The sequence below is a fragment of the Sorex fumeus genome, unplaced genomic scaffold (genome assembly GCF_029834395.1).
Source record: "Sorex fumeus unplaced genomic scaffold, SorFum_2.1 ptg000067l, whole genome shotgun sequence".
Lineage (NCBI taxonomy): Eukaryota > Metazoa > Chordata > Mammalia > Eulipotyphla > Soricidae > Sorex > Sorex fumeus.
In genome coordinates this window covers 4,885,007-4,909,265 of record NW_026606124.1, presented here as the reverse complement: position 1 = coordinate 4,909,265, position 24,259 = coordinate 4,885,007, and the positions used below count along the sequence as shown (strand labels likewise).

Here is a 24,259-nt window from a genome sequence, read left to right as displayed (position 1 = left end):
ACATCCTCAACATTTCCTCGTTAAGGTGCTTATTAGAGAGTTTATATAGCTTATTACAGGTTGAGTCTTCAGGACTACCACCTCTGATCACTAAACGCAATAGGGTTCTGCATTGCCTCCCCATTGTGACTTTTGCAGCTGGAGGCGTTTCTCATAGGCTATGTTGTTTGGTGATGACATAGGATGTCTCTGTATGTTCATGATAAGATAAAAAGAGGTGATGTAATGTGTAGCTGCTTAGTGGCCATGTGCTCTCCATGGAGCCTTCTAACCTGGGGGCAAAATAGGGATCATGAGGAAAAACAGTGCCCTGATGCCACACTGGTACCATTTCTCGGGAGCAAGGGTTGAAGGAATCAAGCCAGGGTGCCTAGCAGCCTCTCATTACACCCTACTCTTTGCAGGACCTCCTAATCTCAAGATCTTTTTACTTCCTTGATTTCCTCTTTGGTCCAGTCATTTAATAGTATTTTGTTCAGTTCCCAAATGTTGGCAATTTTACACATCATCTTTTTTGTGGTTAATTTCTACTTTCATGGCACTGAAGTCCGAGAAAGTACTTTATATGATTTCCTTATCTGTAAATTATGTTTGAATTATGCCCTGGTCTGTGAACTATCCTGGAGAACATTTCTATGTGCACTAGAGAAGAAAGTGTATTTAACATTAGAGGGATGGAAAGCCCTATATATGTTCAATAATTCCAATTCTTCTAGCTCCTCATTGAAGGATTTTGTCTTTTTATTAGCTGTACTGGCTGAGCCGGGTTTAATTCCTCCACCCCTCTCGGAGAGCCCGGCAAGCTACTGAGAGTATCTCACCCACACAACAAAGCCTGGCAAGCTACCCGTGACATATTCAATATACCAAACACAGTAACAAGTCTCAAAATGAAGACGTTACTGGGCCCACTCGAGCAAATCGATGAACAACGGTAGGACAGTGACTGGCCGGTGGCAAGGATGGTATGTTGAAGTCTCCCACTACTACTGTGTTTCCATCGATATGATTCTTTAGGTCGGTGAGAAGCAGGATTTTTTGGGTGCATAAATGTTGATCAAAGTTCGTACTTCTTGATCCATTGTTTCCTTAACCCGTTAGTGGTCCATCACTGTCTCTAATTACTTTATGTTGAATTATATTTGGTCTTATATAGGTATAGATGTCCCAGGGGTTGGAGCGATAGTACAGCGGGTAGGGCATTTGCCTTGCACGGGGCCGACCCGAGTTCAATTCCCAGCATCCCATATGGTCTGCCAAGCACTGCCAGGAGTAATTCCTAAGTGCAAAGCCAGGAGTAACCCCTGTGCATCACCGAGTATGACCCAGAAAGAAAAAAAAAAAAAGTACTGATGTTCCAGCTTTTCTTTTTGACTGCCATTGCCCTTCTGTGATTAATTTCCATCCCTTCACTCTAAATCTGTATTTATCCTCTGAGGTTAGGTGTTTCATGTAGGCAGCAAACAGGCAGATTTTCATTCCTGATCCATCCAGCTTTTATAGGCAAGTTTAGCCCATTGACATCAAGGGAGATTACTGTCAGTAAGTTTTGTGCTATTTTTTTGCGTTGCATGGAGCTTCTACCGGTTTGATCCCCAGCACCACATGGTCACCCAAGTACCAAAAGGAGGGACCCCAAACACAAAACCTGGTGTACTCCCCATGCACTATCAGGTGTGGACAGAAAACAATTTAGAGGTCAGAGAGAGAATCAACAGGCTGAGTACATGCTTTTACAATAATTGTCCCCAAAGAACCACTAGAAGAAACACCTCTACACAGTCAGGAATAACACCTGAGAACCTCTGGGAATCTGATCCCCCCCCACCTTCTGAAAAAAAAACCAAATGTTAAAATTAAAATGTTATTTTAAAATATCAGTTCTTCGGTCACTTGACAAATATTTTCACTTCCAGAATTATACTAAGTATTTTACAAGACATGTGCTTTACCTTGAACCACATCTCCAGCCCCCAGAGTAGCACCTCTTTGTTTAGGGTTTGGTATGTGGGGATTCGAGAGTATCCTGCCCACACAGCAGAGCTTGGCAAGCTACCCATGACATATTCAATAGGCCAAAAACAGTAACAATAACGGGTCTCATTCCCCTGACCCTGAAAGAGCCAGTACGGCAGTGTTGGGAAAGACGAGTAAGGATTGGCTGCTAAAATCTCAGGGCTGGGACGAACGGAGACGTTACTGGCACCCGCTTGAGTAAATCAATGAACAACAGGATGACAGTGATACAGTGATACAGTGATACATGAATTAAAAACCTCTGGGAGAGATTCCCAAGATGACAGCAGTGGGGCGGCAGGTGCCAGAGCCAACAGATTAGCAGCAGCCCATAGCACTCTGAAAAGCTCACCAGGGGTCATAACATTTCTGCATGAATGACTGTAAGTCCCTTTAAATATTCTATCTCCAAAAGAGTGCCTCCCAGAGTGGAACCCGTGAATATAGGCTCACTGGCAGGATAGCTGACAGAGCAACTGCAGCTCTCACACCATGGGCTGTGGGCCACGGCAGTTGCAGAATTTCTGAATGACTAGCACCACTGTGGAATGTGGGTCCCTGAGCTGAGGGAGAACCCAGGATCTTCAGATGGACCCCAACATCTTGAGACTGATCTCAACGAGAAATTAACCTGCAGAAAATTTGGGTATGCAGGTTTTGTGACTGAAATCTCTAGGCTTTCTCTGAATCGAAATCGGCTACCTCCATCCCCCACTTCCCTATAGTCCCAGAAGCCCTGGCAGTCAACACCACGAACCAACTCCAGCACTACCACATAAACTCTTCTATAGACTTCGCTCAAGCCCCATACATATTGAAAGAGATCAAAAGCAGAATTAAATCTTGGACTTGAGCATGGCTGAATAACCCAGGGTACATCAGAGTAGGGCAGGTTAGCACAGTGCCAACCCAAATAAAGCCCCTGGCAGCCACTTGCTCCCACAATCCTAAATCACCAGCATGTCCCCAGCCAGACACCACTGTCTCGAGACAGACCTCCCCAAGAAATTAACCTGCTGAAAATTTGAGTATACAGGTTTTGTAACTGAAATCTCCATGCTTTCTCAGAGTCAGGGTTGGCTACCTCCCCCACTTCCCTATGCTCCCAGAAGCCCTAGCAGTCACCCCCACAAACCAACTCCAGCACTACCATGTAAGCTCTTTTACTGGCCTTGCTCTAGAGATCCATAAATAGATCTCAAAAGACCCACACATCACACATAGATGAATATCCAGGGTAAATCAAAGGCTTTCTCGGAGTCAGGATGGGCTGCCTTCCCCACCTCCCTCTACTTCTGGAAGCACCAGCAGTCACATCCACAGCCCAAAGCCACCACCCAGGTAAAAAGGCTACCAGCTGTACCTTCCTGATAAAAATATTAACTCTCTGAACAAACATTATGACCGTTTAGTACTTGTATTGCAAACCATAATACACAAAAGGAGAGATAAAAGAAAAATGCCTGCCATAGGAGTAGGCGGGGGGAGGGGGGACAGGGGCAGGTGTTGAGAGATGGATGTTGGAACATAGTATGACCAGTTTATCTCATGGTGATTCAATTAAGAAAAATTCAGATACTGAAAAAAATACAGTACAGTGGGTAGAATGATTGCCTTGCACACAGACAACTCTGGTTCAATTCCTGGCACACTATACTGGTTCCCAAGGCATGACAGGAGTAACCCTGAGTAGAGCGTCCAAGAATAAGCCTGGAGCACTGCAACTGTGGCCCAAAAATGAAAACAGAATTTATAAATCCCTACCCTAAGTTGATAAATTCAAGTACAACTGAGAAATTCTATTGCTCAACAGACAACTAAGGGGTGAAATAACACGCCCAAATCAGAAGATACCTATACCTTGTAACTGAAGGACCAATATCCAAAACATGTAAGATGTCTTGTATGTGTGAAGCCTCGAGTAGAATCTCCAGACTCACAAAGTGAAAAGCAAACACACATATAAGTTCTAAGAATCATTAGGACAGAACACCAAAGAGGGGGAAAATGAACAAACAATATGAACAGGCCTATCATCTGAAGAAAATTCAAATGACTATGAAAAGGAATACGATCGACTGGTTCAGCACCTCCATGAATGTGCGAGGAACGCCAAGAGAGAGATAGCCACAAAAAGTCGCCTATCTTCGAAAACTCTTGAGCTAATTCGCCAGCGTGGTTTGGCGCATGCCTCAGGCAACCGCAAGCTAACGTCCGAGCTTGCAAAGCAGTGCAGAGATGCGATCAAGGAAGACCTCAAAGAGAGAAGAGCAGAAGTACTGATAGATGCGGCAGAAGCCGGGAAAAGTATTCGTAACGCCCGCCTGTCCTTCGCCAACTATAAGACCAAGATGACTGCCCTCCGATGTCCTGATGGATCCATCACATCCTCCAGAACGGCAATGGAGAAGATTATCCATGACTTCTACTCAAATCTCTTCGATAGCCATGTCCACTTGCCGACATACCAAATACCACAGGATGGGTATGTCGTTCCTAACGTTCTCCCTTCCGAAATCCGACACGCCATTTCGTTGGTAAAGAAGCAAACAGCACCCGGCCCAGACAAGGTCAGACCTGAACACCTGAAGAACCTGCCGTCAGTACTCATCAATACACTGGCTCGGCTCTTCACTCGCTACCTGTCTGAATGCAAGGTTCCATCCCAATGGAAAACCAGCAGGACCGTACTACTGTTCAAGAAGGGAGACATCCATGACATTGGCAACTATCGCCCGATCTGCCTATTGTCTGTCATCTACAAGCTGTTCACTCGAGTCATCCTGAATAGGATTGGCAGAACACTAGATGAAGGACAACCATGCGAGCAAGCAGGGTTCCGCAAAGGATTCAGCACCATCGACCATATCCACACGATAACCAAGCTCATTGAGGTTTCTCGGGAGTTCAAGATGCCGCTCTGCTTAACGTTCATTGATTTAAAGAAGGCCTTTGATTCTGTTGAGACGGAAGCGGTCATTGAAGCCCTAGCCAATCAGGGCATTCAAGCCCAATACATCAGGATCCTCCGTGAGCTGTATTGCGGATTCACTACCAGGATCTCACCATTCTACAAAGAAGTGATCGTTGATGTCAAGAGAGGGGTGCGGCAGGGTGATACCATTTCACCGAAACTCTTCAGTGCCACCCTCGAGAACATCATGCGACGACTGGAATGGGAAGGAATGGGAGTGAAGATAGATGGTCGGCAACTACACCACCTCCGCTTTGCTGATGACATTGTTTTAATAACACCAAACATCAGCCAAGCGGCACAAATGCTGGCCGACTTTGACCGTGAGTGTGGAAAGGTAGGACTACAGCTGAATCTTACGAAGACAATGTTTATGAGAAACAGCCTTGTTCCTGACGCCCCATTCGCTCTCAATGGAACGACCATCTCCGAATGCAACAGCTATGTGTACCTAGGTCGAGAGGTCAACATGAGAAATGACCTGGCACCCGAGCTGCGCAGGAGGAAGAGAGCGGCTTGGAACGCTTTCAAGAACGTCAAAGAAATAGCTAAGAGGACGAAGAACCTCCGGCTCCGGGCACATCTCTTTGATTCCACTGTTCTTCCTGCATTAACATATGCCTCAGAGACCTGGGCCCTACGCAAACAAGATGAGAACGCCATTCAGGTCTCCCAAAGAAGAATAGAAAGAGCTATGCTTGGAATAACACGTTTCACTCAAATGAGAGAACGAATCCGGAGTTCTGACATCCGTCGACGATCAAGGATCAGGGACGCTGTCTCATATGCCAAGGTGTCGAAAATCAGATGGGCTGGTCACGTAATGAGATTTAAAGACGACCGTTGGACTAGAGCTGTTACTGATTGGATTCCACGGGATGTCAAGAGACCGCGTGGCCGCCCACCTACCAGATGGTCAGACTTCTTTGTCAAGATCATGAACGATCGGTTTGAGGCCCTCCATGTTCCCGGAGCGAAGAGATGCCATTGGGCTACACTAGCACGCGACAGGGACAAATGGAAACGTTACTGGCGCCCGCTCGAGTAAATCGACGACTAACGGGAAGTTAAGTGATTAAGTGATTAAGTGATGAAAAGACAGTCAACATTATTAATAATCACGAATATGCACATTAGAATAATGAAGTGACACACCCTGAGACTGGCAAAAATTAGAATCAAACACTACAAAGTGTTGAAACTGTAGAGCATGTGAATGCTCATTCACTGCTAAGAATAAACTGAAATGACAACTTTATGTAAACATTCTGCCATTATCAAACTGGAATATGTTGGGAGCTGGAGCTCTAGTACAGCAGGTAGGGCACCTGCATTACACATTGCCGATCTGGGTTTGATTTCTGGCATCACATAGAGTCCCCCAAGCACCACTAGGGGTAATTCCTGAACACTGAGCCAAGAGTAACCCCTGAGCATCAAAACCTACAACCTAGCTTCCCCCCCCCCCCCAAAAAAAAGAAACACTGGAATATGCAGACCTCATAATCCATCAATTCTATTCTGAGGACTTCTAGAAAAACATCTGCACCCTTGCAAGCCATGAACACATATAAAAACACTTACCACTAGGACCAAAGAGATAGTACAGCAGGTAGGGCGCTTGCTTTGCATGTTTCAACCCAAGTTCAATCACCAACACCCCATATGGCCCCCAGGTCTGCCAGGAGCAATCCCTGATTTCAGAGCCAGGAGTAAGCCCTGAGTACCACCAGCGTGACCATCAGCGCCCCCGCTCCCTGGCCAAAAACAGAAACTACCCCCAAAAAAGACAACTACTAGCAAATTATTTGTATAATAGCAAGAAATTATATCCCTAATGAACACAGATGAATGACCCTCAACAAAATACTAGCAAACAGAATCTAACAACTCATCAAAAAGATCATACTCAATGACCAAGTAGGATTCATCCTGGGGGTGCAAGGTGAAACATTCACAAGTCAATCAATACACCGTATCAATAAAGTAAAAGATAAAAACCAAATGGTCATATAAATAGATGCAGAGAAAACATCTGACAAGATCCAGCACCCATTCATGATTAAAACAAAAAATTCTCAACAAAATGGGAGTTGAAGGACGTGTCCTCAATATAGTCAAAGCCATCTACCACAAGCCCACAGCAAGTATTATTCTCAGTGGGAAAAAAACAAAAGGCTTTCCCCCAAGATCAAGCACAAGACAAGGTTGCCACTTCTTGCCACTTTTATTCAATATACTACTGGTAATACTTGCCATAACAGTTAGGGAAGAAAAAGACTCAAGAACCTCCATATAGGAAAGGAAGAAGTCAAACTTTCACTATTTGCAGATGACATGATACTAAGAAAATTCCAAAGAATCTACCAAATAAGCGCCTAGAAAGAACAGATTTGTATAGTAAAGTGGCAGTTGCAGAATAAATACCTGTGATTCAATAAAATATATATAAAAAAATACCCAAAAGTACATGGCTTTCTTATATACAAATAAAGAAAGAGAAGAAAGAGATATTAGAAAAACAATCCCATTCACAATCTTGCCTCAGAAAATCAATCATGCCTCGGAATCAGTTTAACTAAAGAGGTGAAGGACCTGTACAAAGAAAACTACAAATACCACTTAAAGAAATAAAAGAGAAAACAAGGAAATGGAAACACATCCCCTGCACAAGGATTTGGAGGGTTAATATCAAAATGGGACTGCTCTCCAAAGCATTAAACAGATTCCATTCAGTCTCTATGAGGATACACCCATGACATTTTTTCAAAGAAACTGACACTCCTGAAATTCAAATGGAACAATAAACCCCCATGAACAACTATCGCAATCCTTGAGAAAAAAGGTAGGAAACATCACCTTCCCCAACTTCAAACTGTATTACAAAGCAGTAGTAATTAAAACATCATGGTATTAGAATAGAGAGAGACCCACAGATCACTGGAACAGAGTTGAATATCCTGACACAGACCCTCAAATATATGAACACCTAGTCTTTGATAAAGGAGCAAGAAATATGTAACGGAGCAAAGAAAGCCTTTTCACCAAATGGAGCTAGAAAAACTGGGCGGCTACATGCAAAATAAATAAATAAATACACATCAGACCTGTTTCTAACTCCAGGCACAAAAGTCAGATCAAAGTAAATAAAAGATCTCAATATCAAACCTGAATTCATAAGGTACATGGAGGAAAAGGTGGGCAGAATCCTCATTGAGACTGAAGGTAAAGGAATCCTCAAAGATGAAACACCACTGACCAACCAAGTGAAAGCAAAGATAAACTAATGGGACTCTACATTAAACTAAGAAGCTTCTACACCTCAATAGAAAGAGTGACCAAGATACAAAGACAACCCTCGGACTGGGAAAAATTATTAAGGGGTTACTATCCAAGATATATAAAGCACGGGCAGAAATTTAAAAGAAAATAAAAAAAATTCAACTCCGTTAAAAAAAAAATGGGTTTCCCACCTCCTCCAGATGGAACCCCAGTGACTATGAGCCTCTATAAACATAGCTCGAACATGGGGGAACCAGGACTTTTACTCCAAACCACGCGGCCACGCAACATCTCCCTATATACAAAGTGATCAATGGAAAGTAAATCATCCAATGTTTCTCCCTGAAAATCTGGCTTAACTCTTTACAAACCACAACACCCAATAGGAGAGAGAGAGAACAAAAGGGAATGCCCTGCCACAGAGGCAGGGTGTGATGGGGGGTATGGGGGGTGGGAGGATACAGGATCCGTGGTGGTGGGAAATGGTCACTGGTGGAGGGATGGGTATTCAAAATAAATAAATAAATTTTTTAAAAATGGGGAAAAGAAATGAACAGAAATTTCCTCAAAGAAAAAATACAAATGACCAGAAGACACATGAAAAAATGCTCTACATTGCTAATCATCAGGAAGATACAAACCAAAACAACAATGAGATATTATCTCACACCAGAGACTGGCACACATCAAAAAGAACAAAAGCACTCAGTGCTGGCATGGATGTGGGGAGAAGGAACTCTCCATCGTTGGTGGGAATGATGGCTGGTCCAGCCTTTTTGGAAAACAATATGGGCATTCCTCAAAAAGTTAGATACTGAGCTTCCATACGATCCTCCATACAACCCAGCAATACCACTTCTGGGAGTATACTCCTGGGGCACAAAAACACACAGCAGAAATGCCATCTGCACTTCTATGTTTATTGCAGTACTATTCACAATAGTCAGAATCCAGAAACAACCCAAGTGCCCGAGAACAGACTAACTGGTTAAAGAAACTATGGTACTTCTACACAATAGAAAATTATGCAGCTGTTAAGAAAAATGAAATCATGAAACTCGCTTATAAATAAGTGGACATGGAGAGTATCATGCTGAGTGAAATGAGTCAGAAGTAGAGGGACAGACATAGAATGCACTCATTTGTAGGATATAAAAAACATAGTATGGGACTGATACCCACGGACAACAGAAACAAGAACCAGGAGAATTGGTCCACGGCTGGAAGTCTGCTTCTAGTACTGGGGGAGAAGACACTTGGGATAGAGAAGGGACCACTATGACAATGATAGTTGAAAATGTCACTCTGGATAAGTACTGCATTCTAAAAAGTAGGTAAAGGAACAAACATGATAACTTCTCAGTCTCTGTATTACAAATCACAATGCCCAAAAGATGGAGGGGGGGGGGGGGTGGAGAGAGAAAGAAAAGTGTCTGTCATAGAGAGTGGCGATAAGCTGGGGGGGCGGGAAGAGAAACTCAGAACAGAACATTAGTGGTGGGAAATGTTCACTGGTGGAGGGATGAGTGATGGAACATTGTATGACTGAAACCCAATCATAAACAGCTTTGTAACTGTATCTCACCAGTGATTCAATAATAAAAAATAAATAAATACAAGGAATTAAAACTAACTCATATGGCCATCAAAATTAGAATGAGGAGCTGGAGAGATAGCTCACACTGACAGCGTGCATGTTTTGCATACAGAAGTTCTAGGTTTGATCCCTGGCACAGACAGTTGTCCCTAGCATGCTGAGAGTAGCCTTCAAATACCTGCTATGAGTTTGCCCTGAGCATGACCAGGTATGATCCCAAAACAAACAACAAAAAAGCTACAATAAGCTGTACCATACAATAGATACTTTAACTCAAATAACTATAATCTTTCATTATTTTCACATACTGAATAAAAAATTGTGAATAACATAAAATGCTATAAATAAGAAAAACTAAACTATACTGTTTAAGGATATACAACCTAGTTCTTAAATCATGAGGCAAAGCAAGAAAATTATAGTAACAAAGGTCAGGATAATGGCTACCTCCACAGAGTATGAATATGCTGACAAGGGCAAAGGGAAGGTGAGGTCAGGAGGAAACAGTTTTAATTTGTTGGCCTGGGGTAGTGACAACATAAATAAGGCAAAGGCAAAGGTAAAGGCAAAGGCCCTCCCGTTGATCGTCGATTTGCTCGAGCGGGCCCAGTAACGTCTCCATTGGAGACTTTGTTGTTACTGTGTCTGGCATATCGAATACTCTCGGTAGCTTGCCGGGCTCTCCGGGAGGGGCGGAGGAATCGAACTCGGGTCGGCCATGTTGGCCGCTTGTAAGGCGAACGCCCATATTCTCCTCATAATTTTCCTTCTTTTTTTTTTTTTGTTTGGAGGGTATTGGGGTGGAAGGGAGGTCAGACCGACCTACTGTTACTTAAGAGCTATACCAAACTAGGTGTGTTTGGGTCTTTCCTCTCAGGGGACCATACAGGGCTGGGAATTGAACTAGGCCTCCAGCATGGATTGAACCCAGGTCTCCAGCTCTTTGAGCTATCTCCCAGCACTCAAAACTTTCTTTAAACTACATGTTTGCTTTTCTGTATAGCACTGTCCTCCCATTGTTCACTGATTTGCTCGAGCGGGCACCAGCAACGTCTCCACTGGGAGACTTGTTGTTACTGTTTTTGGCATATCAGATATGTCACAGGTAGCCTGCCAGGCTTTGCTGTGCAGGCTGGATACTCTCCGTAGCTTGTCAGGCTCTCCTAGAGGGACAGAGGAATCGAACCCGGGTAGGCCGCGTGCAAGGCAAACGCCCTACCTGCTGTGCTGTTGCTCCAGCCCTACTTTTATATATATATAAAAAGAAAAATTAACAACTTCCTATTATTTATAAGATTATTTTATACAACAAAGCAAACTATAATATATAGGTATATTATAGATATATAATACAGATATATCTAGTATGTGTTTAAAATAAAAAAGAGGAAAGAGACAGGAGACAGTACAGCAGTTAGGGTGCACCCATGCCTAGTCTGTCCTTAATTCTTTGTACCAGATGATGGTACTCCAGAGGGCTGGCTCCCTTGAGCATGGATGGATGCAGCCCTGAAGGCTCCCAGCACCATACGGATGGTAGGGCATCCACTGCAGGGCCCAAGCAACAAGGCATTTTGGGATATTTTTATTGACCTGATATCCTGGTTGGCAGAGAAATGACAGTGGGACCCCTGGCCCCTGAGCACAGCCTGGGATTCCGCTCCCCCCACACACACACAAATTCCCTCCCCTTCACAGATACACACAAAACATAAAGAGTTACTAAACAATACATAATTTTTTTATCCTCCAAAGTGCACACTAAAGCAAGTTGTTCAGAATTGATGCTCAAATTTTTTTTTTTAAGGCCAGGTATTTAGTTCCACGGAATTGATGCTCAAATACTTTTTTAAGGCCAGGTATTTAGTTCCATGGAAGAGTGTATTCTCTGATTATAAGACACCCTAAGTTCCATTCCCAGCCCACAAATTTAAAAAAAAATGTTAAATGAAATAAATGCCTTCCAATCACTGGAGTAAAAGACAATTTAGATCTCAGTGATTAAGTTCCCTAACTTCCAAATCTGTTTCACAAGCCCTAAAGCTTAGATGCTTTGTATCCCAAAACTGATTTTTCCTCTGCTTTCAGTATTACTGATCTCTTACTCTTTAACCTTATGTATACATCTTATCTGACTTACTAGGTGGTAAGTAAATGGCCAATGAATGCTTGGAATCCTGTAATTTGAGTGATTTAAGGCAGAAAGAGTAAGAAGAAAGTTAAGGAGAAGTTGGGGGGAAAACAGTGAGAACAGAGCTTACACTTTATGTGAAAACAGGCAAGGCATCAGATTTTTAGTTTCAATGCTTCCAGGAGACAGGAAACATAGGGAGATAAAGCAGGTAAATCATTTATTATCCCTTCTGACTCAAGTACCATAAAACAATTAAAGCAGATAAATATGTACTGATATCAATCAGCTAATATTTCGGAACAAGAAAGTCCCAAAAGTTATTTACTTCTGAAATCCTCTTAACAAGAACAAAGCACGACAAAGTTCTCTCTGACTATAAGGCTGCCTGAAACAACTCCTCAATTACTTGAGGAAGAAACATTTTTAATTTATTCAATAGACAATACTTAGTTCAAAATATTAAATACAAATATCCATACAATGACAAATATATCTAATCATAATTAAAATTTTGTAATTTTGTAAAATTTTGTAATTATATTATTTTTAAATAATTTTAATTATGCTCTATCTATATGGTAGAATATTATGACACTATTTTAAAAAGTAGGAAAAAGGGTCTGGGAGATGACAGAGTACGTAAGGAACTTTATTTGTATGCTTTACCATAGTTCACCATAGTTGCATGATTGACCATAGATCAATCCTCAGTATTGCATATATTCCCTCGAGCCGGGAGGAACACGAGATGTAACCCAAAAACAAAAAACATTTAAAAAAATAGAAAATATACAGCTCAACATAATATGCACTCTAGAATATACTATATGGAAAGGAAAATGTACAGAACAATGTACACAGCATGTAATTGTATATGCAAAAATATACAAAGATGCACCATATTTTTCAAAGAAAAAAATGCTGAAACAATTAGCAATGTGCTCTTACAGAGGAACAAGGAAGCAGCAGTGAAAAAAAAAGGAATGAACATGAAACAAAATTTCTACATATCTCTTCTCACTTGTTTCTTCTAATTCAACTTAACTTGAAAAAAAAAAAAGCGGTGGTAGGTCATGTGCTTTAAATTGAGGCCTGGGTTTTATCTCCAGCACCAATTTTTTTAAAAGAGGGGGAAAAAACCTAATATAAAAAATAAATGAACCCAACACATCAAATTAGTAACTATTATACTGAGAAAACAATGGGTTCAAATAATGACTGATGAGAGTAATAAGTATATCCTCAGTGGAATAACATGCCCAGGACAAAATCACAAGCAAAGAAATTTTAACTTCAAAGAGTTTTTGAAGTTAATTTTTTAATCTATTTTAGGTAAAATAATAAGAATGTCAATGTAAATGAGATTAAAAGTATATTTTTTTTAAAAAAAGAATGGAACCTAGGGATATGGCTCAGCAGTAGAACACTTGCCATATATGGATCTAATCCTCGCCCCCCCCCCCACACACACACATGCACACACACATACACACGAAACTGCAATTTTTAGTATGAAGGAGAATTATCAACCCACCAACAGATGGAAAGAATTAAATCTCTACTCTGCCCTTTTAGATTTTAATACTTCATTCCCAGGTGTTGAAGATAATAAAATTCTTGTGATGGCTAATAAATTTTTTTAAATAATTACAGAATTAGAATAACCATTTTATAACTTTAACTAATTTGCTCAAAGCTAAAATAAGAATGTTAATATTAAGAGTAAACTATTTATAGGTAGAAAGTATCAACTCCACAGATTATTATACTTGTTAATCATAGGGGAAAAAATGGATTTTTACCAAAGAATGGTGAGATTGTACAGCAGGTAAGGTACTTGCCTAGCACACAACTGACCCAGGATCGATGGACAGGCACCCCATACAGTCCCTCCGAGCCCATCAAGAGTGATTCCTGAGTACAGAGCCAGGAGTAAACCATGAGAACAGCAGAACTGAGCTCCAAAAAATAAAAAGCAAACATAAACTAAAAGACTTTTACATTGAATAGTTACACATTAAAAACACCTGAAGGGCTGAAGCGCTAGCACAGCAGGTAGGGCATTTTCCTTGCATGAAGTCGACCCAGGTTCGAGTCCCAGCATCACATATGGTCCCTCGAGCACCACCAGGAGTAATTCTTGAGGTGCAGAGCCAGGAGTAACCCCTGTGCATCACCGGGTGTTACCCAAAAAGAAAAAAAAAAATTCCACCTGAAACCTCATTAAACTTACAGCTGCTAACAGTATATACCTCCAACAGCTTGTTTATAACTTCACAGATATTATTGTCAAAACTTTTAAATATGCATCTAGTCAAATGGGTAACTCCCAGCAATGTTTATGAGGCCAGGACCACTCCTGACAATGCTCAGACACTAGTGCAGGCCTAACAGTTTGATACTCAGGCCCACTGGGGCAGTTCCAAGCTCATTGGCAAATGACATCAGACATGGAACTCGGGTCCTTGCATATGCTATACATGTGCTCTACTTGTACTATCACCCAGCCCCTAATCACAGTTTTTAATATATAACTTTGTGTTTACAGGATACAAGTTAAACAACAGTACAAAGAAATATGGTAACTGCAAAACAAGTCACTTTCACAGAGGAAGATTTGGTCTTGTTAAAAAAATTACAATATAAAGTGGAGGAATTGTTCTAGATTTTTAAAAAATAAATGCAATGCAAAATCTTGACTTAATTCTAGCTAGAAAAATATCACAAAAATTGGAAAGTTTTAAATATAGCCTCAACAATAAAGATTACAGAAAACCATTGCTATCTTTTTCTGTACTGACAATGCACCCTGGTGTCATTATCTAAGTATATAAATTTTGATATAGAAAATGCTGGAGCTGGTAAGGCTTTCTTGCCTTGCATGTGGCTGACCAGGGTTCAATTACCAGCACCACATATGGTCCCCCACCAGTCGCACCAGGAGTAATCCCTGAAAGCAAAGCCAGAAGCAAACCCTATGCACCATTAGCTGTGCCACCCATCCAAAAAAAGAGATATAAGATGAAGCATTTTGAAATCAACATGACATTTGCAACTTTCAAATGGTTCAGTATATATACAGAATAAAGTAAGTGTGAATGGCATTTTGTTGATTTTTTAATCTACATGACATAGATACTGCATTCTGTTCTTGTTCTTTCAACTTTTCAATATTCTCTACATTTTTAATTGTTAAAAATCGTGGAAGACAAGAAGAGAACTAAAAAACAGGGTTGCAAAAGAAAAAACAATCTAAAAACCACTCATATGCAAACAATCACCTGAAGAACCTTCTCTAATAGTTAAAATACAACAAAATAACTGATTACCCAGCTCGCTATCATCTAATCAATATAAGTAAATGGATTTCAAACAAATACTTAACACACTACAAATAGCAATAGTACTACAATCTGTCAATGATTTAAGGAATGTTTGTCACTGGCAAACAGAATACTCTTATGATACCTCAAATAATCAAAATACATTCTAACCTACAATCAGCCACTGAGAAAAACTTTTCTTTGAGATTGAATTGTTTTAATTCAAAAATCTGACCATATATAAAAGACAACTAGAAGACTGTCCAAGATTTACTTCTATTAGCAACAAACTTGTCTACACACTTTAAATACCACACAATAAAATTCTTTAAATTATTGATCTGATGCTTAAAAATAGCAGGAAGTAGATATAAACCCGGGGGGGGGGGGGACGACTTATTATCAGCTAGGTGCTTTACATTGTGTTTAACTCTTATAATAATCGAGGGAAGTACTCCCATTTGAGAGCTGTCTTAAAGCTTAGAAAAGTGATTTACCCATAAATGAAAACCCAATACTGATGAAGCTGGAAATTAAAATTAGATCTGTTGGACATATGAAGCTTAGAAGTGCATATTCATTGCCTTTAACTGCCCTTAATGGATTTATTGCTTATAATCAGAGGTCTATCTAAAATAATAAAACAAAATAGCCTGCTTAAAAGAGTACCGTCATATTAAAAGAACCACATAATCTTAAGTTTTAAGAAAAATAACTAGAACCTCCAAACAAGAAAAATAACTAAAACAAAAAAAAAAAATACTGCTAATTGTAAAACAAAGAACAATTTTTAGCAAGTCAGCTGTCTAAGCCATAGGACAGCTAGTCGCTTCCTCACTATATATGTAAAATTACACTTCAGTTGCCCGTTGTTTGACCCCAAGGTCAAAAATGCTAGAAACATAATTCACATTAAAACCCAGAAGCCAAATACCATTTGGAAAGTGCTTTAGATGTTTACTGTATCTGTCATCAACCATGTTCACCAAACAAAATTATTTCCAGCAAATATACTTTGATCTCTCATTTTTCTACCATAAAATATTAAACTTATAAAAAAGCAGAAGCAAAAATTTCAAGTGATTATTAATTTGCATAAAAGTATACTAAAATCATCTTAATACAGCATAATATAAATGTTATATGTCCTTTCTATAGAATCAAAATTCCAGTATCTGTTTTCTTGTATATCTAAAGATACACACAATATACTTGGAGAAATCTGTGGTAGAGTTTTCCCACTTAAAATGAAGTCCTCTTTGAACTGGTATGACTAGAGGAGGGCAGAAGATACATTCTGAAATGGTATTAATATTCCATATCTGATGTGGATGTCAGTTAAGTTGGTGTGTTTACGCGGGGACTCACAGGAATGGGGGGGGAGCCAGCCCTTTCCTCCCCATCCCAAGGAGACCCCGAGTTGCCACCCATGAATGGCCTTTCTGGCTCCTGATCAAGCTGCTTAACAACCATGATCCAAGAGACTCAGGAACAAATCTCGGAACCCAGCAGGTTTTGGCAGAAATCCCTCCAGATTTAATTGTTAAAATTTTGGAATTTCAAAATTGCGCAGCCACTATTGCAGCCACACAACATCATATGCTATTCATGACCAGCAATAGAAAACAAATTGTCTACTGTTGCCTTTTTTGGCAGATCTGAGTGTTGGGGTAAAATCCCAAGTATAATGGTGGGTCTGGTGTCAAAATATTGAATGTGATCAAAGTAGAGAGAGAGTAATGTGGAAATCATCTGCCCCACAGGTAGGGGGAAGGTGTGTGATAGGGGTACACCTGGGTTTTGGGGGGTGGAGAATGGGCACTGGTAAAGGTATGGATGTTTCACTGTATGACCAAGACTTAAACCCGAAGCTTTGTAACTGCTCTCACGGTGGTTCAATAAATAAAATTATAAAAAAATTTTTAAAAAAAGTAAGGTGGAGTTCATGCCCAATTCAATCAGCTAATCAGTGGCTGAATAAATAGCAGTACTCCTACATATAAAAAAAAAATTGGTGTGTTTACTTGGTGAAAATTCTCCAATCTGTACACCAGTAATCTGGTTTTTTGTTTGTATGTTTGTTTGTTTCTTTGGGGCTACACCCAACAGAGCTCAGAGGATACTCTTGGCTCTATGTCTGGGTCACTTTCAGTAGTGTAACAGGGCAGTGACCACTGTCCTTCCAGTGACAACCACCTCAATGACCACTGTCCTTCCAATGACCCCGTCTCAGTGACCAGTGTCCTTCCACATGACGCCCCATCTCAGTGACCAATGTCCTTCCACATGTCCCGTCTCAGTGACACAGCTATCCTTCCATGTGGCTCCCCATGTCCGTAACATACCACATGACTCCTATCTTAGACCTCTCTCCTATATTGTCTGTACCCCCATCCCAGCTAAATCTTTAATGTTTCTCTTGTCGGCACCTCTTCAACTTTGTTGAATAAACTTAAAAAGTTTAAAGACAGGGGTTGGAGCAATAGCACAGCGGGTAGGGCGTTTGCCTTGCACGTGGCCGACCTAGGTTCGATTCCCAGCATCCTATATGGTCCCCCAAGCACCGCCAGGAGTAATTTCTGAGTATCACCGGGTGTGACCCAAAAAAGCAAAAAAAAAAAAAAAGTTTAAAGACAAAAAAGAAAAATTAGAGAACCATGGAGTGCAAGGTTAAGATTAGATCCAGACCTCCTACATGCAAAGTACGTAACTCAGCCCTTTGAACAATCCCTTCAGCCCTATATACTTTTTAAAAAATCTTCAACCTAAAGTCCATCTTATAGCAAATGCACTGATACCAAAAAGTTCAATGAAGAAAACAAAGAAGTAGACAATTTCATTAGAGAGCAGTACAGAGGGAATGCCACCTAACTGGAAAAAGTAAGGGAAAATCTGAAAATACAGTGGAATTAAGTCCTGATGGTGAATTAGAAATTAGTTCAACAAAAAGGGAAGACTAGTAAGAATGGACTCAAAGAATTTAAGAAAAAGAAGTAAGCAAAAAAGCCTAGAAAAGGAACTGTCAAATCGTGAAGTATGTTATATTCAAACCATATTATACGTTAAGCTTTCTACTTAAAAGCAATAAGGGTTGAAGATCTTTTTAACAGAGGCATTAATTATATTTGTATTTTAGACATCAATGATGATCACCACAATGCTTGCAACCCATCTTGTGAGAAACTGGTATGTACACTGACCCATGCTTTTCACCATTATGATCCTGCCCTACACCCACATACATAAAAAATACAGTCAACATTAAATGGCCAAGTGTGACCACATGACCCAAGTACACAGGCTTGCTAACAGCCCACGAGAAAAAGAGCTGTGCCAAAGAGATTGTTTCTTGGGAATCCAAATCAGAAAATCCCATGAAGGAAGTCAGCAAAAAGATCTCAAATGAAAAAAGAGCTGCCAGAGGCAAAATGCTGGAATTGGGAGTGACACCAGAGGCAGATTAGGAATAAATGGAAACTCTGAGATGAGGGTGGAGGACAGAAATGGTGTAGTGAGAGCACATAAGACAAAAAGAAATTGAAATAGAAGCTAATACAAATTAACTATACAGCATCAGAGTGAAATATCTTGTCCTAATCTTGAGGCCAAGTTATTTAAATTTTGTTTGGTTCCCTTGTGTATGTTTCCTTTCAATAGCACTCCATTACTTAAAGTTACTTGAGTCTCTTCCTTGCAATTAAAAAAGTCTAAAGGATAAAAAGAGCACTTTAGAACTCTTATTCTGGCAGCGAACAAAAGAATAAACTGGAGAATATGATAAAACAGGAGACAGACAGGAAAAGACAAGATGATGTTCGGGGGCCGGCTGGAGGGTTCAGGGGCTGGGGATGGTTAGGCACTTGCCACTTTACATGCAGCAGACCCCCATTTATTCCCTAGCACCACATAAGGTCTTCTGGGCACTGAGCCAGTAGTAATTCCTGAGCACATAGCCCAGAGTAAGCCCTGAGCAGCAACATGTGTGGCCCAACACCCTCTTCCCTCCCTAAAATAAAAACATTCACAAAGCATTACAGAAGCACAGCAGACATATTGCATTAAAATTAAGGACAGACAACATAAACTGCAATGAAATATGACCTGAAATACCATGAGGGAGAATGTATAGGACTCAGCGATAAGTCTTACTAATAAGGTATAGTCATAGTGACTCCCAAGTAGCTGAAAGCTTCGTGGAGAAAGTAGTGGTGCCACTGGTTAAAAGAAATGTTGAAGTTTTGTCTCCCTCTACTTTTGGGAGGGAAAGAAGATATTTTATAGATACCTGAAGTGTTTACTAAACGTGAATCCAAGTGAAGTCCATTAAAAGCTATTTAAAGGAGTGTAGATGAGACAAGAGCGCTCTATACAGCAATTCAAGATTATAAATAGCCAATTTTATGTCTTTGAAAAATATCAAAATTTCCTTTTAGAATAATATTATTCTAAAATATGTAAATAGAACTAAAACACACAAACTGAAGTTTTACATTCTTAACAAACTATATTTTTAAACATCCTGCATTTCTCTACCATCATTTAAGATTAAATAAACTTCTACATAAAACCATCTAAACTGATTAGGAAGGATAAGGCATATATTTTGTGGGGAGGGAGCCACACCCAGTGGTGCTCAAGGGACCCTTTGTAGTGCTGGGAATCGAATCCAGTCAGCAAAGCAAGCACCTTGCCCACTGTATTATCTCTCCAGCACCTATACTTATAATTTGAACTGAGGTTTTACTTTCTTTAGTTTTGGTTTTGATTTTTGAGCCACACCTGGCAACGTTCAGGGCTTACTCCTGGATCTGCTTTCAAGAGTCACTCCTGGTGGGCTTAGGAAACCACATGAGATGCCAGGGATTGTACATGTGTCAGTGGCATGAAAGGTAAGCACCCTACCTGCTCTACTACTGCTCAAGCCCCATGAGGTTTTACTTTTTTAAAAAAAAAATCTAAATTTTTTCTATTTCATTCACGAACTACATACTACTAACTTTAACTATAAAGAAACACACACACACACACCCCCTTTAACCTTTCACTGATTCTAAGTTATCGAAAATTAGTTTTTAATTTTAAAACTATTTAAAGAACTTACTAACTTATTAACTGAGATATTGTTACTGTAAAAGATGGGTTCTTCCTACATCTTTTGTGATCTAGATACCCTTTGCCTCCCAAATCTGTTAGAACCATCCTCAAAAACGCTCATGAACTGAAGTCATAAATCCAGCTAATTACTAGACGGCTACATCTAAAAGAACCACATTCATCCAAACTTAACATAAGACAATAAATTAAGCCCTTTTATTTCTCATTCTTCACAAAGTTTTTAAATCCCATTCCACCCTCATGCAGATTCCCAACTCAATGAAAGAAACAAACTAAAAACCTTTATCTTACCCTCTAGTATTCCCTCCCTAGTCCCAAACCTAATGAAATTATCAGATTAGATGTATTTCCGGGCTAGAGCGATAGCACAATGGTAGGGTGTTTGCCTTGCACGCAGCCAACATGGCCGATCCAAGTTCGATTCCTCTGCCCCTCTCGGAGAGCCCGGCAAGCGACTGAGAGTATCTCGCCCGCATGGCAGAGCCTGGCAAGCTACCCATGATGTATTCGATATGCCAAACACAGTAACAACAAAGTCTCCAATGGAGACGATACTGGGCCTGCTCAAGCAAATCGATGAACGAGAGGACAGTGACAGTGACAGTGACAGATGTATTTCCAATACCTACCATCAGCATATTGCTGGGATTACCCTACTGATAATCTCCGCTCTAAATTTTAGTCCACACCTTCATCTATCCTCCTCACACAACAGAATGAGGTTTTGAAAATCTGATTATTTCAGTATCTCACTTAAAATTTTATAGCTAATTTACTTAATAAATTACCATGGGCCAGAGAGATAGTTCATGCATGCCTTGCACCCACCCAACCACAGTTTGATATCCACCATTGCACACGGTCTCCTAGGCACTGTTAGTGACCCCTGAGTGTATCATTAGGATTAAATCCTGAACACTGCCAGGTGTTAGCCAGACTATACACACACACACACACACACACACACACACACACACACATATACACAGCGCTATCAAAGAGCCATGCCTTAGAGGTTCAGTAAGAAATTACTCTAGTAACATCCTTTTTTTAAAAGTTCAAATCATCAAAAATCATCAGAATCTGGGTCTGGAGCAATAGCACAGCAGGTAGGGGGTTTGCCTTGCATGCGGCCAACCCGGGTTCAATTCCCAGAATCCTATATGGTCCCCTGAGCACCACCAGGAGTAATTCCTGAGTGTATGAGCCAGGAGTAACCCCTGCGCATCACCAGGTGTGATCAAAAAGCAAAAGAGAAAAAAAAGAAAAGAAATAAAGAAATTATCAGAATCATTAGAAAATGCTTTCAAATCCTAAAAATTACTTAAATATAATAGCTGATACATTTAAAATACCATGCAGCATTGTCTGTAAAATCTAACAATGAAAATAACCTTCTGACCAGCAAGATGTAATACCACCCAACTAGTATGAACTAATTGTTGAATAATCTCTAAACATTATTATTAAGTGCAGAGAGAAACTATATACAGAATGCAAGCATGTCCATGAAGTGTTTTGATAGAACATAAATTGGGTAACATAATATATATTATAATAATAGATAATAAAATAAAACAAGAACAACAAAAGTTGGATGAAAATAGTAAACAGGTGTAAACAGAAAACAGGTGTTTAGAGAAAAGGTAGAAAATAAACTTTTTACTGCAACTCTTTTTTTTTTTAACTGCGACTCTTTTGAACCTCTGAACTTCTTTGACTTTTACACTAATTATTATCTATAATTTGGGAATGGGGGTTGGTGTAATCATTACCTAGAATTTAAGTGAAATTTTTCCCTTCCTAAGTTTCATACAAAATTAAGTTTAAATGTGTCATCCCACACCAACATTAAAATTGTGCACATTCAATTAGAATAACTTTGTTCTTTTTGCTTTGGGGCCACACACACCCAACCCAACTATGCTCAGGGATTATTCCTGGTTCTTTGCTTAGGGGTCATTCCTAGCATTGTTTGATAGACCATACGCAGTGTCAGGGATCAAACCCATGTCCACAGCATGTAAGGCAAGTGCCTTACCTTCTGTACTATCACTCCAGCCCAGAATAAACCAACTCTTGACTGTTTTTTCTTGACAGATAAAGAGTTCAACTTCAGTATTTTATTCAATATTAGTTACTATTATCCAGAAGACTATTAATAATCACAGCATTGGAGATGTATTTAGGGGTACAGACTATGCCTTCACAGAGTCTAGAATCTATACTGGGCACCAAAACCGAAAACAGAAAAAGAAAATGTCACAAGTGAACAGTAAAAGATTACTGTACTTTCTCCCTGAAAAGCAAAACAATAACATCAAGTAGCAGAAATTTATTATTAAATCAACAGTAAAATCTTTGGGGATTAAGGAAAGCTATATTACTTTTCCAGGAAACTCAAAAGCAACAAAGCAAAAACAAGGACTTTTTTTTGTTTTGTTTTGTTTTTTGTGATTTAGGGTTTACTGCTGGTACATCTTAGGGGATCATATCGGATACCAGAGATCAAACCTGGGTTGGTCAAATGCAAGGCAAGCACCCTGCCAGCTGTACTGTCGCTCCAGTTCCCAAAGTACTAGAACTTTTATATGAGACTGCTATGTACACAATTGTCAAATCATGTACACCTAATACCAACGTTATAAATCAACGTTACCTCAATTATTTTAAAAAAGTACCTTGAGCTCCTTCAAACACAGTACAAAATAGATGTGAAAATATACAAGCCGATAAAGCAAAAATGATACCAGAGACAGTTAACAATTTGTACACCCTCCATCTCCACAAATGTACACACATAGCCCCAGCTCTCCACAGATCTGCACCTCACAAATACAGACACACACTCCCCTTTCCATAGAGGAGTATCACCTTACATATGTACACCCCACATGTTTACACACAAACTCTCCCTCTCCATAGATCCATACCTCATACGTACACACATACACACACACATACATATACACACTCTATAGGTCTGTATTACCTCACAGGTATACACATACACACCCTCCACAGAGTCATACCTCACACACACATATAGATTCATTCCCCCACACCACAGATATACACACGTGCAAGCGCCACACACACACACACACACACACACACACATTGTATACTTATGCTACCTTACAGTAGTATAGATATATACACCCACATACAAATCCTGTCTTCACAGATCTGTACACATATGTGGGATACACCATGGATCTGCACTACCTCACTGACATACACACCTCCCTTCTCCACAGATCCATATCTCATACATACAAACACTCCATAGATCTGTACTACCTCACAGGTATACGTGTATACACAAACACACACATTCTCCATAGATCTGTACTTCACACCAACACGGAGACACACCCTCCCTCTCCAAAGGTGCACACAAATACACACACTCCACAAATATATGCTACCTCACTGGGCGTACACACACATACTATACACAGCATAGATCTGCACAACCTCACATGTATACACATACACCCTCTTATAGATTGTATTTTCACGTACAAACTCCATAGGTCTGCACTACCTCACAGGTGTCTACACATACATTCTCTCTCTCTCTCTCTCTCTCTCTCTCTCTCTCTCTCTCTCTCTCTCTCTCTCTCTCTCTCTCCTGGCCCAAATTCTCCAAAAATGGGGGACTCGGTAAGCAAACCCCCCGCCCCCAGACCATGGCCAAGAGGTCTCCATCCAGGACCAGAGCGGGAGGAGGCGCGGCGGGAACTGGGTCTCGAGCCAGGCAAGCGCGCCAGAGAGGCGACAGGTGTGGTGGGGGGGAGGGGGCGAGGCCGCTA

At 40.4% G+C, this 24,259-nt stretch overlaps 1 protein-coding gene across 5 annotated transcripts in view; it reads right to left on the bottom strand.

Annotated features, from left to right (window-relative positions):
• The window catches only part of MYO9A (myosin IXA), a 224,388-nt gene that overhangs the window by 199,282 nt on the left and 847 nt on the right, over positions 1-24,259 (bottom strand). The gene's annotated exons all lie outside the window — the stretch shown is intronic.